We start from the raw sequence: 15419 nt of genomic DNA, 5'->3' as shown, positions 1-15419 counted from the left end.
TGAATATTAATCCACTACATATAAATATTGTTGAGACTTAAACATTATATATATTTTTTGAAAATTAAATAGTTTTTCTAGATTTCTGATCTCCTACTTATAGGTATTGTAATTCTGTTATTTTGTTATTTAACCAAGCTCATAATAAAAACTAACCTTGGGAATATGATAGGACAAGAAACAAAAATGTGCATAAATCTCTTATACTTTTATATATTTTTGATATAAAAGAGTATAAACCTCCAGTAATCAGTTCAGTTTAAGACTTTTTGGGACACCTTGTATAGTCTGTCATTTGTTTGTGCTTCATTCTCAAAGAGGACCATGATACCAGGAAGGTGATTCCATGATTTGCAAATAAATTGTGTTCGAGTGAGGCAGGGCTGTGCAAAGTCATCAGCCTCATCCTCTCCTTCAGAGTCATCGGAGTTAGTGGCCAGATATACATCATGATAACTGGAGATGCCCTAAGATGCAGTGGAAGATCTTCTTTGTTCTTTTAAAGCCAAAATCTTTTCTAGATCTTAGTTTGTCTGAGGTAATGCCTTTCAGTGACTAAGGTTAAGTAAAATGGAGCAAAGAAGACTTCTTTTACTAGAAAAAATAACATAAAATCATTCTGCGAGGAGAACACCTAAGTTTTTCTTAACAAAAGCAGAAACAACTGCTATTAACTCTTAATCCATTAGAATCCAAACAATGACCAGATATGACTCAGGACTGCACCCCATTGTTAACTAGTTAAAAGAGCGCAGAGTGAATGAGTTTAAAGCATGATCCATAAAAAAGAAATCTACCCTATAAATCCCACCATATCTTGCTAAATTCCAGGGATTAAAATTTATATTCCTTTGGGCAGAGGGAGCCAAAGGTAAAATTATGATTCCCTATGTGGACAAAGGGAGAAGAGGAAAAGGATGAAGGGAAGAAAGGAAAGAAGGCAGAAAGAAAAGGAGAAAGGGGAATGAAAGAAGCAAGGGAGAAAAAAGAAGGAAAGAGAGAAGGAACAAATGAACAAACAAAGGAACAATGGAAGGAATGAAAGAGGAAAGGAAGGAAGGAACTGTGTTGCTCATCTGGAGCTGGCCAGTTCCCCAATGTGGCAGTTACTACCATTACTTATAGTTTGTTGTTTGTCTCTCATTTCTGAAAGAACACCATGACATCAGAAAGGAGATATCATGACTTGCAAGTGAATTAGATTTAAAATAAGGGAGAGCTGTGCAAAGTAACCAATTTCACTCTTTCCTCCAGAGTCATCTGGGTCCAGGGGTGAGATATAGATAATCTTTAAAAAGAGCATTCATATTTCACCATCCTCATCAAGTCATTATTTACCCTATTTTTGGACACTTTTAGAAATATGGAATTCACTACCTCTCAAGTAACATGATTCCATTTTTAAATTGTTTAGAAATTTTCCTTAGGGGTATTCAAATAGAAACATGCCTCCAATTAGAAATCATTCTATTAATCAGTTTGTTTTTGGATTCTGATCATTCAATCAGTTTTGAAATATAATTGTGTCAACCAATCAATCTACATTTTTTTATTCTTACTCTAGGATATTGAATGAAATTTTGCCAAATTTTCAATGTGGTTCATGGATATTATGTCATGGATATCAAGGGATAGTATTCCCTTGTTGCTTGATGGAAAGTTCATAGAATATGGAGTCAGAGGAATTGGATTCAAATATTGACCTTTCCATTTCCTACCTATACAACCCTGACTAAATCTTGCGGCACAAATTTGTAAAATGAAAGCATTAGACTGTTTAGTAGTCTCTGAAGTCTCTTTCAATTCAAGTTGATGATGATGATAATAATATCTAAAATTTATATAGGACTTGAAGGTTTTCAAAAAAAGCTTTACAAATATTTTATCATCTGATCTTTGATCTTATAACCAGGAAATGGCACGTTATAGTCATTGGTCTCTTGTGTCCTCTTTTTCGAAGATTGGGATATTCACCGTCATTGATAAAATAATATCTCTCCATGATATTTCTATTCAAGGCAAGTGTTTTGATGGCCTAGCCTGAATGAATGTATTTGAGTGATCATTTTTCCATAATGGGTCTCATTAGGTATGAAAGAAAATATAATACAGACTGGGAAATGATCCATTGATTGAATGTCAGAGGACTTCCTTTCAATATATCATTATAAACTAGTCATTTGATGAAATTTGATGAAATATTTTATAACAATAATATTTTGCATTTATATAACCTTTTTTTGTTTAAAAATGTGATTTGAAGCATTATCTCATGTAATGCTTCATAAAATACCAATTTTATTATATTAATTAATATTATACTCATTTTATGATAAAGAAACTAAGGTGAAAAGATACTTTAAAATTTTCCCAGAGTTACACAATAATTCCACTGCTAAACCAAGTGTATATAATACAGGTCATCTTATTTCTTCTGTCTTGTTACTTCCTTTTACCACACTATTCCTTGACACTCGATGGCTATCAGATGTATCAATGAACTATATTGTCATATGTTCCTTAAATCCCTCAGCCACTCTAGACCTCAATTTTCTCAACTGAAAGATATCCACACAGTTAATAATGTCTTCCATTTATATAGAATTTTACAATTCACATAGTGCTTTCTTGCATCAGCTTTGTGAGGCAAGTAGTGCAAGTATTATTATTCTTTTTATAAATATTTGATGGAAATTGAGTATAATGTTAATAATCGACTTGCCTCATAGTCACTAACTATGTTAGTTAAACATAGCTAAAACATAGAGGTAGTTATGATGTGATAAAAGGGCTGTGAATGTGGATAATTGATTTATTGATTTATTATGATGATAGTGATGATGAGCCAAAATATTTTGACTCTGAATACAGTGTTCTTGTTACTATTCAATATTTGGGACTGGATAGGGAAGTGAGAATATATACTTATATAGTTTTTGGGGTGTCGTACAGTTCTATGTACTATGAATCTAAATTGAAAATGTTATAGACTACATAAAGAAACAACCTTATTCCACAGCCATCATGAAAAAAGACATTATCCCAAAATGAAGTAGCTTGCTGATCAACTGTAGTGCCAGTAAATGAATGTGATTGCACCTTGCTAAGAGCTGAAATGATTGATTCCAGTTATAGCCAGTCTATTCATATGTGGTGTACCTTGAGTGAAGAACACAACTTTGAAGGCCATAGTGAGTATTCAATCAGCATTAGCTTGCATTGTGAAAAAGTAGCATCAAATCAATGAGATATTTTCCACCAAATTGGAAATACCATGGGTCTTTCAGAGAAAACAGTAGTTTAAATATTTAAAAATTAGGCTTAATGTCTTTTTATAATAATAGCACATCTGGGGCAATCAGTGCCATGAGCAAATGCAATGAATTTCTGAATATGGATTAGCTGGGAAACATTTCGGGTGTTCCTACTTTGCAGTTAAGAGGTAAGATAACGTGGAAAGGACATTGTACTAGAAAAAAGGGAAAGTGGGGGTACTACATTTCATGAAGAGGCAAAGAAAACCTAGTAAATCTGAGAGAAAGAATGGAGAGGAATGAAAATAGTGAGTATTTTACTGCTTTCAGAATTGGCAGTAAGAGAAGAATTTTAGACATACTCAATCTATGGTGAAACTTCTCCCACCTCATTGAAAAGTGAGAAGGGAAAAGTGAAAAAGGAAGGAATAAGCTAAGTGGAAGGGAATACGGTAACTGGGAGGGAAAGGGATAAGTTGGGGGGGGGAACTCTAAGGGGGGGGAGGGATACTGAAAAAGGGAGGGCTGTGAGAAGCAAGGGGAGCTCACAAGCTTAATACTGGGAAGGGGGGTAAGGGAGGGGGTAAGGGAGTAAGAAGGGAGAAAAGCATAAACCGGGGTTAACAAGATGGCAAGTAATACAGAATTGGTCATTTTAACCATAAATGTGAACGGGGTAAACTCCTCTATAAAGAGGAAGCGGTTAGCAGAATGGATTAAAAGCCAGAATCCTACAATATGTTGTATACAGGAAACACACCTGAAGCGGGGTGATACATGCAGGTTAAAGGTAAAAGGTTGGAGCAAAATCTACTATGCTTCAGGTGAAGCCAAAAAAGCAGGGGTAGCCATCCTGATCTCAGATCAAACTAAAGCAAAAATTGATCTAATCAAAAGAGATAAGGAAGGGCACTATATCTTGCTAAAGGGTAGAATGAATAATGAAGAAGTATCTATATTAAATATATATGCACCAAATAGTGTAGCATCTAAATTCCTAAAAGAGAAATTAAGAGAGCTGCAAGAAGAAATAGACAGTAAAACTATAATAGTGGGAGATCTCAACCTTGCACTCTCAGAATTAGATAAATCAAACCACAAAATAAATAAGAAAGAAGTCAAAGAGATAAATAGAATACTAGAAAAATTAGATATGATAGATCTCTGGAGAAAATGTAATGGGGACAGAAAGGAGTACACCTTCTTTTCAGCAGTTCATGGAACCTATACAAAAATTGATCATATATTAGGACATAAAAACCTCAAACTCAAATGCAGTAAGGCAGAAATAGTGAATGCATCCTTTTCAGACCATGATGCATTGAAAATTACATTCAATAAAAAGCCACAGGAAAGTAGACCAAAAAATAATTGGAAACTAAATAATCTCATACTAAAGAATGATTGGGTGAAACAGCAAATCATAGACATAATTAATAACTTCATCCAAGAAAATGATAATAATGAGACATCATACCAAAATGTATGGGATGCAGCCAAAGCGGTAATAAGGGGAAATCTCATATCTCTAGAGGCCTATTTGTATAAAATAGAGAAAGAGAAGGTCAATGAATTGGGCTTGCAACTAAAAATGCTAGAAAAGGAACAAATTAAAAACCCCCAATCAAACACTAAACTTGAAATTCAAAAAATAAAAGGAGAGATCAATAAAATTGAGAGTAAAAAAACTATTGAATTGATTAATAAAACTAAGAGTTGGTTCTATGAAAAAACCAACAAAATAGACAAACCCTTAGTAAATCTGATTAAAAAAAGGAAAGAGGAAAATCAAATTGTTAGTCTTAAAAATGAAAAGGGAGAACTCACCACTAACGAAGAGGAAATTAGAGCAATAATTAGGAGTTACTTTGCCCAACTTTACGCCAATAAATTCGACAACTTAAATGAAATAGAAGAATACCTCCAAAAATATAGCTTACCTAAACTAACAGAGGAAGAAGTAAATATCCTAAACACTCCTATCTCAGAAAAAGAAATAGAACAAACTATCAATCAACTCCCTAAGAAAAAAACCCCAGGACCAGATGGATTTACATCTGAATTCTATCAAACATTTAAAGATCAATTAACTCCAATGCTAAATAAACTATTTGAAGAAGTAGGGATTGAAGGAGTCCTACCAAACTCCTTTTATGACACAGATATGGTACTGATACCTAAACCAGGTAGGCTGAAAACAGAGAAAGAAAATTATAGACCAATCTCCCTAATGAATATTGATGCTAAAATCTTAAATAAAATATTAGCAAAAAGATTACAGAAAATCATCCCCAGGATAATACACTATGACCAAGTAGGATTTATACCAGGAATGCAGGGCTGGTTCAATATTAGGAAAACTATTAACATAATTGACTATATCAACAACCAACCAAACAAAAACCATATGATCATTTCAATAGATGCAGAAAAAGCATTTGATAAAATCCAACAGCCATTCCTAATAAAAACACTTGAGAGCATAGGAATAAAAGGACTTTTCCTTAAAATAGTTAGGAGCATATATTTTAAACCTTCAGTAAGCATCATATGCAATGGGGAAAAACTGGAACCTTTCCCGGTAAGATCTGGAGTGAAGCAAGGTTGCCCACTATCACCATTATTATTCAATATTGTATTAGAAACACTGGCCTCTGCAATAAGAGTCGAGAAAGAGATTAAAGGAATTAGAGTAGGCAATGAGGAAACCAAACTATCACTCTTTGCAGATGATATGATGGTATACCTAGAAAACCCCAGAGATTCTACTAAAAAGCTATTAGAAATAATTCATAATTTTAGCAAAGTAGCAGGATACAAAATAAATCCCCATAAATCCTCAGCATTCTTATACACCACCAACAAAATCCAAGAGCAAGAGATACAAAGAGAAATTCCATTCAAAATAACTGTTGATAGCATAAAATATTTGGGAATCTACCTACCAAAGGAAAGTCAGGAATTATATGAGCAAAATTACAAAAAAGTTTTCACACAAATAAAGTCAGACTTAAATAATTGGAAAAATATTAAGTGCTCTTGGATAGGCCGAGCAAATATAATAAAGATGACAATACTCCCTAAACTAATCTATTTATTTAGTGCTATACCAATCAGACTTCCAAGAAATTATTTTAATGATTTAGAAAAAATAACAACAAAATTCATATGGAACAATAAAAAGTCGAGAATCTCAAGGGAATTAATGAAAAAAAAATCAAATGAAGGTGGTCTAGCTGTACCTGATCTAAAATTATATTATAAAGCAGCAGTCACCAAAACCATCTGGTATTGGCTTAGAAATAGATTAGTTGATCAGTGGAAAAGGTTAGGTTCACAAGACAGAATAGTCAACTATAGCAATCTAGTGTTTGACAAACCCAAAGATTCTAAATTTTGGGATAAGATTTCATTATTTGATAAAAACTGCTGGGATAACTGGAAATTAGTATGGCAGAAATTAGGCAAGGACCCACACTTAACACCACATACCAAGATAAGATCAAAATGGGTCCATGACCTAGGCATAAAGAACGAGATTATAAATAAATTAGAGGAACATAGGATAGTTTATCTCTCAGACTTGTGGAGGAGAAAGAAATTTGTGACCAAAGATGAACTAGAGACCATTACCAATCACAAAATAGAAAATTTTGATTATATCAAATTAAAAAGCCTTTGTACAAACAGAACGAATGCAAACAAGATTAGTAGGGAAGTAACTAACTGGGAAAACATCTTTACAATTAAAGGTTCTGATAAAGGCCTCATTTCCAAAATATATAGAGAACTGACTCAAATTTATAAAAAATCAAGCCATTCTCCAATTGATAAATGGTCAAAGGATATGAACAGACAATTTTCAGATGAAGAAATTGAAACTATTACCACTCACATGAAAGAGTGTTCCAAATCACTATTGATCAGAGAAATGCAAATTAAGACAACTCTGAGATATCACTACACTCCTGTCAGATTGGCTAAGATGACAGGAAAAAACAATGATGAATGTTGGAGGGGATGCGGGAAAACGGGGACATTGATGCATTGTTGGTGGAGTTGTGAACGAATCCAGCCATTCTGGAGAGCGATCTGGAATTATGCCCAAAAAGTTATCAAACTGTGCATACCCTTTGATCCAACAGTGTTTCTATTGGGCTTATACCCCAAAGAGATACTAAAAAAGGGAAGGGGACCTGTATGTGCCAAAATGTTTGTAGCAGCCCTGTTTGTAGTGGCTAGAAACTGGAAAATGAATGGATGCCCATCAATTGGAGAATGGCTGGGTAAATTGTGGTATATGAATGTTATGGAATATTATTGCTCTGTAAGGAATGACCAGCAGGATGAATACAGAGAGGCTTGGAGAGACCTACATGGACTGATGCTAAGTGAGATGAGCAGAACCAGGAGATCATTATACACTTCGACAACGATATTGTATGAGGATGTATTCTGATGGAAGTGGATTTCTCTGACAAAGAGACTTAACTGAGTTTCATTGGAGAAATGATGGACAGAAACAGCTACACCCAAAGAAGGAATAATGGGAAATGAATGTGAACTATTTGCATTTTTGATTTTCTTCCCGAGTTATTTTTACCTTCTGAATCCAATTCTCCCTGTGCAACAAGAGAACTGTTCGGTTCTGCAAATATGTATTGTATCTAGGATATACTGCAACATGTTTAGCATATATAGGACTGCTTGCCATCCTGGGGGGGGGGGGAGGAGGGAGGGAGGGGGAGAAAACGAAACATAAGTGATTGCAAGGGATAATGTCGTGTAGAAATTATCCTGGCATGGATTCTGTCAATGCGAAGTTATTATTAAATAAAATAAAATTTATTATTAAAAAAAAAAAAAAAAAAAAAAGAGGTAAGATAACTCCATTTTGGAACTACATGAAAGCATTCATTTCTGAGGATTTGCATGATTATGTTTGGGCAAATTTGACTTTTCAATAGAATATATAAATTTCAGACTCAAATTTCATTTGCCCTATTTTTAAGAGAAAGATTTCATCATATTGAAAATGTATTTTTAAATGCTTACACCTCTAAAATTCCTCAATAACAAAACATTGGAAAACGGGTTTCCTTGGGATGTCTGGCTTATTATTGTAATACCTAATATTTTATTATTAAATGTTTTAATAATTAATAACATTTAATACTAAATAGATTCCTTATCTTTGCTGTTCTTTTCTAAATCAAGAAGCCTTTTTTTTATTAATAAGATAGAAGTTAATTATCCATTCTTGAATATAGATAATTTCTGGTCCAGAGTATGGTAGAAGGGGTTCAGCCATTGATTAGAATTAGACTAATTCTTAAAAATTATCAAATTGCTTTTCATTTTAGGGGGGACAGAAAGAAAGAAGGGAAAGAATTTGGAACTCAAAATAAAAATGAAACAAATGTTTAAAAATTGTTTTTACACGTAATTGGGCAAAATGACATAGTTAAAAAGAAATTTAAATTGCATGAAAATGTTCAAACAAGTGTAGACTTTATAATGAAGAGGAAGAGTTTGTTAACTTATTCCAAAGATATAAATACAATAATGGATCACCTCTGTAGATATTTTTAAATTGATTAGAATCAGTTATATTTTCTGAAGGTTATGGTAGTTGAATTTTAATAAAGAATTTTGGGTTTTATCTTGGGCTCCTTTAAAATTTGTTCCAATTCATAGAGAAGAATGAAATAAAAGAACCAGGAATTTAATATGAAACTATACATTTCTATTCTTCATAATTAAAAATACTTAATTTTAACAAGGAAATAATGAAATCATTTTATCATTTTCTTGTTACTTTCTGAACTTTTTGAGTACTTATCTACTTCTGTTTTATTTACATATTTGTATTTTATTTATATCTTATAGATGTGTGCATATGCTATGCACTAAATAATATGTGTATAATAACACATGCATATGTGCACATGTTATAAACATGCATGTATGCATTATTACACACATATTATTTTGTTTCTCCTTTCTTCATACTGTCACTTTGTACTTCAATATTTCTTTGTAGTCTTCATATTTGTCTTTTTTTTAAAGGAAAAATAGTGAAAAAACAGGATTGCTTCTGCAATCAAGAGAACCTGATTCCATTCTTTTCTGTGGTGCATACAGTATAGGGGAACCTGGGCAAAAATCTAATCTCCTAGAATTTTATTCTCCTCACCTGTAAAATGAAAACAATGGATTATATGGCTTCTAGGTCTCCTTCTAGTCCTATAACTGTATGATCTTGTGGTGGAATAATAATATATGTAACATTTTAGATAGAGTACTATTTTTTCTATCTCAAAAACATCCTTAGAATATGAATTATTATTTGTGGAATTATTATTAATTGTGGAATCTTTGTAGTGAAATCATCCAGTCAAATAATAGGAAACATTTGTATCTCTTACTGCTAATTCTATATTACTTTCCAAAAAGTTTGCACCAATTTACAGTTTCACCCATATTGGAATAATATGTTATTTTGACAGCTATTACAGGTTAGAACCTTATTATTTTAAACTATCTTTAGAAACTTTATAGACATAAGGCTATATTTTCATTTCCTTTACTTGTGAGTGTTTGGACATTTTCATGTGGTTATCAGTAATTTATGTTCCTTCTTTCAAGAATTACTTTATATAATATCCTTTGACTTTATTCTTATATATTTTTGTGATTTCCTTATAGAATTATCATACATGTTTGACATAAGTAGTTTTCTCTTCCCTCCCCCATTTATTCTGGATATAATGCTTTTTATTGGGCAGGAGTACATTTGATCAAAACTATCTTTTATTTCAAATAGTTTCTTCCATTTATTGAACAGATAAAATTTTTGCTTTTCCTAGCATATCAGTAGATATAGTATTCAATTATATCATTAACCTCTTTCTTTGTCAGTCTCTGTCTCTCAACAGCAATTTTTAAAGTGTGATCCAAGGACTCTAAAGTTATAAAATCTCTATCAACATTTCTAAAGTTCAAAACAGTTTCATAATAATATATATATATATACATATATATATGTGTGTGTGTGTGTGTGTGTGTGTGTATAATTTTCATTATGGTAAATATCAATATATCAAATTTACCTAAATACAAGTTCTTTGTTGTCCTCAGTAATTTTTTTAAGAGTATAAGGGGGTCTTATGACCAAAAACTGTGAGGACATGGGTCTACTTGTGGCATGTGGCATTTGAGATGTGGTATAAAAATGTGGATCTAATTTAATTTTCTCCTATAGTGCTCTACAGATGTAGAGCTCCCAATGTTTTCTACAGATTAAAAAAAAAAGTAAAGAATATTCCCCCATTGTTTTTCTGTTTTTGGATTTAGCTACATGATTTATCTTAAACTAAATCCCATGTATAAAGTGTATATCTCTTAAAAATACAATCAGCAAATATAAATTCATCAACCCCTGAGATTTGAATGACAAATCATGTGCCCCAAATAATGCAGATATTTAAATGTATACTTCCCCCTGACCTATTTCTTCTATGACTTCCATGAAATTTGTTTTATTCAATAATCTACTGATTTGTTAAATACATTATAGATAATCCTAGGCAAAATTGGCCACATTCTATGTTACTTTTTGCCCCCTTACTTTCTATTTCAGTGCAGTATCTCCTAGGATCCTCCTGCTGCCATTGCAATCCTTGTTCCTCATGGAGGAAAATCAACTTGTGAACTTATTTTCACTATTATCTTCTCCCTGGTTCATTTACATTTTAAAATTTTTTACCTGAAGATTTAAATTTTAAAGAATGAGCCTCTATGGGCACAATTTCAGGTTCAACAAAGAAAATACATTTTAGGGAAGGTTGATTTTCTTCCCTGTGCCTCTCAGTATGTTGCCCTGCCCTCTAATTTGACTCTGCTATTTGTACCCTGTGAGTGTTTCCTCAGCCTCAATGTCCTTATCAGTAAAATGAGAGAGTTGTAGTAAATATTTGAGATCTCTAGTTGTAAAGCTGTTCATCTCCTATGTCTTCCCATGAAACAATCACTTATTTCATCTATGTTTTATCTTAAACTAGGGTAGGGAGAGTCAGTAGTTTCCAATCCCAGGTTTTACACAATAATTGTGAAATGTGATATGAATAATAATACCTGCTCCTACTAGTAATATTTGTGCCTTGAGTATGAATGAAATTAGAAGGAAGAGATATAAATATTAAGTGTTTATTCTTTGGCTCACTTCAAATAGTTCATCCTGTTTTTTGAGCTAGTTTTGACTGCATGATTCACATCATTATCCCCTAACCTGCAATCACCATTCATCATCATCAATTATTATTTCCAATATTGAGTACTCCGGGCTGAGCAGCCCTGTATTAGGCACCAGGCACTCTGCCAGACTCTCATCAATACGGTACCCCGACTGATGGTTCTGCTATTAAAAAATGTCACTGTTCAGAAAGCTGCAGAAAACAGTGACCCTTTGTCCACAAGATAAGCGACAAATTGATAATGGGAAGCTGGGGATGCCCTTCTTTCATCCTCCACTCCGGGAGCAATGAGAAACAAGGCTGCCAAGAGATCCAGAAAATAATTTCTCAATCCAGCCGCAAGAGGATCCTGTAGCCAAAGAAGAGAATTCCTGTCAAGCAAGTCTGAATCTCCAGTCCCTCTCCCATGCCTTCTCCCTCCTCCTGCCAAACCCGGGACCACCCACGCTGGTGCGTTCGGGACATTCCAGATCTAGGGCAGGAAGCCTCCTCCGTGCGGGCAGATACTAGTTCAAGAATTATGCACCTGGGTTCGACTTTGGGGGCAAAATTCAGAGCATCTATATCGCGGGAGAAGTGTTATTCGCAAGGACGGATTTCAAAAAAATTTAAAGGGTATGCACGTCCATGTGTGAAGATGTTTCTATATTGTATCTGTACAAGTGCATATAATAACTCCACTATCTGCCTTTTCACCCCCATCTTCGCCCCATTCCGATTAAATACTACATTTGTGATTATTTCCGCAGCAGTTAAAAAACTGGAAGTCCCACTCATTTCCTCTCTTTTTTCTCTCTCTCCCCCAACTCCTCCCCCTTCCCCTCGACACACACATACCCACACACCTCACAGAGTTAAACTTAAGGACTCAAAGTAAAGCAGTCACTCGCGCGTTAACGTTACCCGAGCAAATACTTGCTGTTTCTCAATTCGGGGAACCGGGTGAGAAAGGGGAAGAGCGCTAAGGGATGCTGGGGAAAGGGAAAGGAAATTATAGCTGCGCATGCTCGAGGCAAAAAAATACAACTGGTAGAGGAAGACAATGAATCAAAGTCTGACAGCTCCTGTTAGGTCACTTCTTGACTGTCACACTGGTGTCTCTATAGGAACTTGGTTTGAATATCTAATTCACAAGGCCCGGAATTATTTCACCGATAGGAAATATTCACTCCTGCGAAGCTAGCCAGGTAGGTATGAAATTGGAAATTCATTCCCATCTTCTCCAGCACAAGAATTATGACTGAAGAAGCTCCAGCGAGAGGATTCTAAGAAGTATGAATTCTACACAATTCAAGTGCAATAGAGACGAAGGGGAAGGGGGAGGAGGGAAGGAGAGGAGGAAGGTCGTCACCATGATTCGTGAAATTAATGAAATTTCTAGTAGAAAAATTCATTTTCTATCTCCACCTAATTGACAACATGAAGAATTAGACCAAGGTATAATTACAAATCAGTTTTCAATTGATTCAGCATTGAAAACCCTAACATTTCAAACAATTGTCATTTAAAGTGCGGGCTGTATACAAAAACTTTTGATTCTTAGGGATTCAAAATAATGCCCTGTTTTCAAGAAGACTACAAGGATATTGGAGGAGGAGATACAAATAGAAAGATAAGTTAAATGCAAGTTGAGTAGCAAGTGAATGCAGTCAGCCTTATAAGATAACTTCTGCATTGAGCCGAGAAAGAAGCTCAAGATTCACTTGGAGCCAGACTAATAGGTTAGATTGACTTGTATCGGATAAAAGCATTTCTTGGAGGCAGGAGACCAAGTTCACCAAATTGCTCAATTCAGCTGGGGGTAAAATGATTTTCCTATAATGTGCTAAAATTTAGTAGTGGTGGAGGAAGGGTTATTTTCACCTTTAATTAATTACCAGTTAACTTTATATTTTATTTGATAAAACAGGGCTACTTGTTAATTTATTCAACAAATATTCATTGTATATCTACAATATACAAAACACTATTGTATTATATAAAGAATACAAATAATGTTTCAGTCCTTGACTTCAAGGAGTTTACAATCTATTGAAGGACCCTGAGAATGATGATTAAAGAAAAAAATTTCTGCAAACATCATCATACATCAACAAAATAAAGCATTCATTTTGTTTGTTATTCAATCATGTGTGACTCTTCATTATCCCTTTGGAATTTTCTTAGCTGAGACACTAGAGTGGTTTGTCATTTCCTTTTCTAGCCCATTTTCCTGATGAAGAAACTAAGGCCAACAGGCTAAAGTGACTTGCTCTGTATCACACAGGTAGGAAATGTCTGAATTCAGAAGAGGAGTATTCCTGATTGCAGGCTCAGCACTCTATTGGATACACCATCTACCCCCAAACAAGCAACTTAAACCTGTTTGCTTTCCATTTCTTCATCTGTAAGATAAGCTAGAGAAGGAAATGGCAAACCACTTCAGTATCTATACTAAGAAAGCCTCCAAATGGGGGTCAAGAAGAATTGGACATAACTGAAAGTGACTTAACAACAATAGACACATATGCATATATAGTATATTTATATGTGCATATATGTATATATATTATAGTATATGAGGCAGAAAGTATTGTGGGGGCTAGCATGAGCAAAGGAGAAGGCAGCAGGCTTCAATATTTTGGGAGGCATATAATTTGATCTATTAGATTAGAACTCCAAGAAGAATAAGCCACTTTAAATAAAAATGCCGGGATTTGACTTGGCCATTGTTCTTGTTTGGGATACCACTGCAAAAAATTGAGGATCAAGACAAAAGAAAAATGATATTTAAATCTTCCAATTTAAACATTTTTCCAGTTCTTTTAAATTCCCTTTTAGGAATATGTGGATTGTGTTTTTAGAGTGGGAGTTTAAATATTTTCACTCTGTACAATTACATTGAGTGTAATGTCTCAAATACAAAGCATCAAAGAATTATATATTACCAGAGCTTTAATTCCAAGATAATAATATTGCTGAGGCAGTAATTGAAGAACAATACCTTTCTTAAGTAACATCATTAAACAACTTTCTAAAACTCGATGTCCTGTCTTTAGATATAGAACTACAATTTATGAGTAATTAGTACCTTCTGTGACTTAATAAATAGCATAGAAAATGTCTTAAGAATTTTTTTTTACCACCCAACTCATCTTTCAGATATGTTCCCTCCCTTTCTCTTTCCTTTCTCTTTCTCTTGCTAAACTTCCTTTAATATTAAATCCCAGGGCCAAATGATACTATTTCTTGAAATACACATCAATCTTCCTTTTATCTTAGGCTCATCTTCTGGGTTGTCTTTCTAAAATACATCTAAAGACTTTTAAAAAAAATCTTGGAGCCATTCCAATCACTTGGGCAAAAGGTAAAGTGTCAGTTTTCAATAAAGAGTCAATCAGACCTAGGGAGAATTTTGAGAGAAGATATGTCACTAATCTCCTCTGCCTCTGCTATCAGCAAATCATCACTTTGCATGCATCCCCAACAAACTGTGTTATTTAACTTCCTTGGGGGGGGAAAAAAGATATTTGCAAACACTGAAAAGAAAACTAAAGACATTGAGATAAAAGGGGGTAGTTTTTAGGGAAGAAAGTCTAGTAGATGTTTATTTTATCATCAAGGTATGGTAAACTTGCAGTAACACACAGGAAAACTAGGCATTTCATCTAGAGAAGGCAACCTGGGTGAATTTCGGAATATCATTCATTAATGAGGATGGCAGTAGAGGGACATGTTAGAGGAAATAAGGGAGAAAAAGACAAAAGAATAGGTGTGAGAGCCATGAAGAAATGGCACCATGGTAGACATTTCAGTGACATCACTTCAGTGACAAAGTAATCAGGAAAACAAATCCAGTCTGGCACAGCAGCTTTTCAGGAGAAAGTAAAAGTCCTTCTTGGACCCCTCTTTTCCGCCCCCACTTATCCCC

At 34.1% G+C, this 15419-nt stretch overlaps 1 long non-coding RNA gene across 1 annotated transcript; it reads right to left on the bottom strand.

Moving 5' to 3' along the window:
* Positions 1-11446: 11446 nt before the first annotated feature.
* LOC127553721 (uncharacterized) lies at positions 11447-12478 on the bottom strand. The gene is made up of 2 exons (XR_007951812.1): positions 12355-12478; positions 11447-11858 (listed from the first exon to the last, which is right to left on the bottom strand). It is a non-coding gene; the product is annotated as an uncharacterized LOC127553721 (long non-coding RNA).
* Between the last annotated feature and the right edge of the window lie 2941 nt (positions 12479-15419).

This window comes from Antechinus flavipes, chromosome 3, assembly GCF_016432865.1.
Source record: "Antechinus flavipes isolate AdamAnt ecotype Samford, QLD, Australia chromosome 3, AdamAnt_v2, whole genome shotgun sequence".
In the NCBI taxonomy this organism is placed as follows: Eukaryota; Metazoa; Chordata; class Mammalia; order Dasyuromorphia; family Dasyuridae; genus Antechinus; species Antechinus flavipes.
This window is presented reverse-complemented; position numbering and strand designations above follow the sequence as displayed.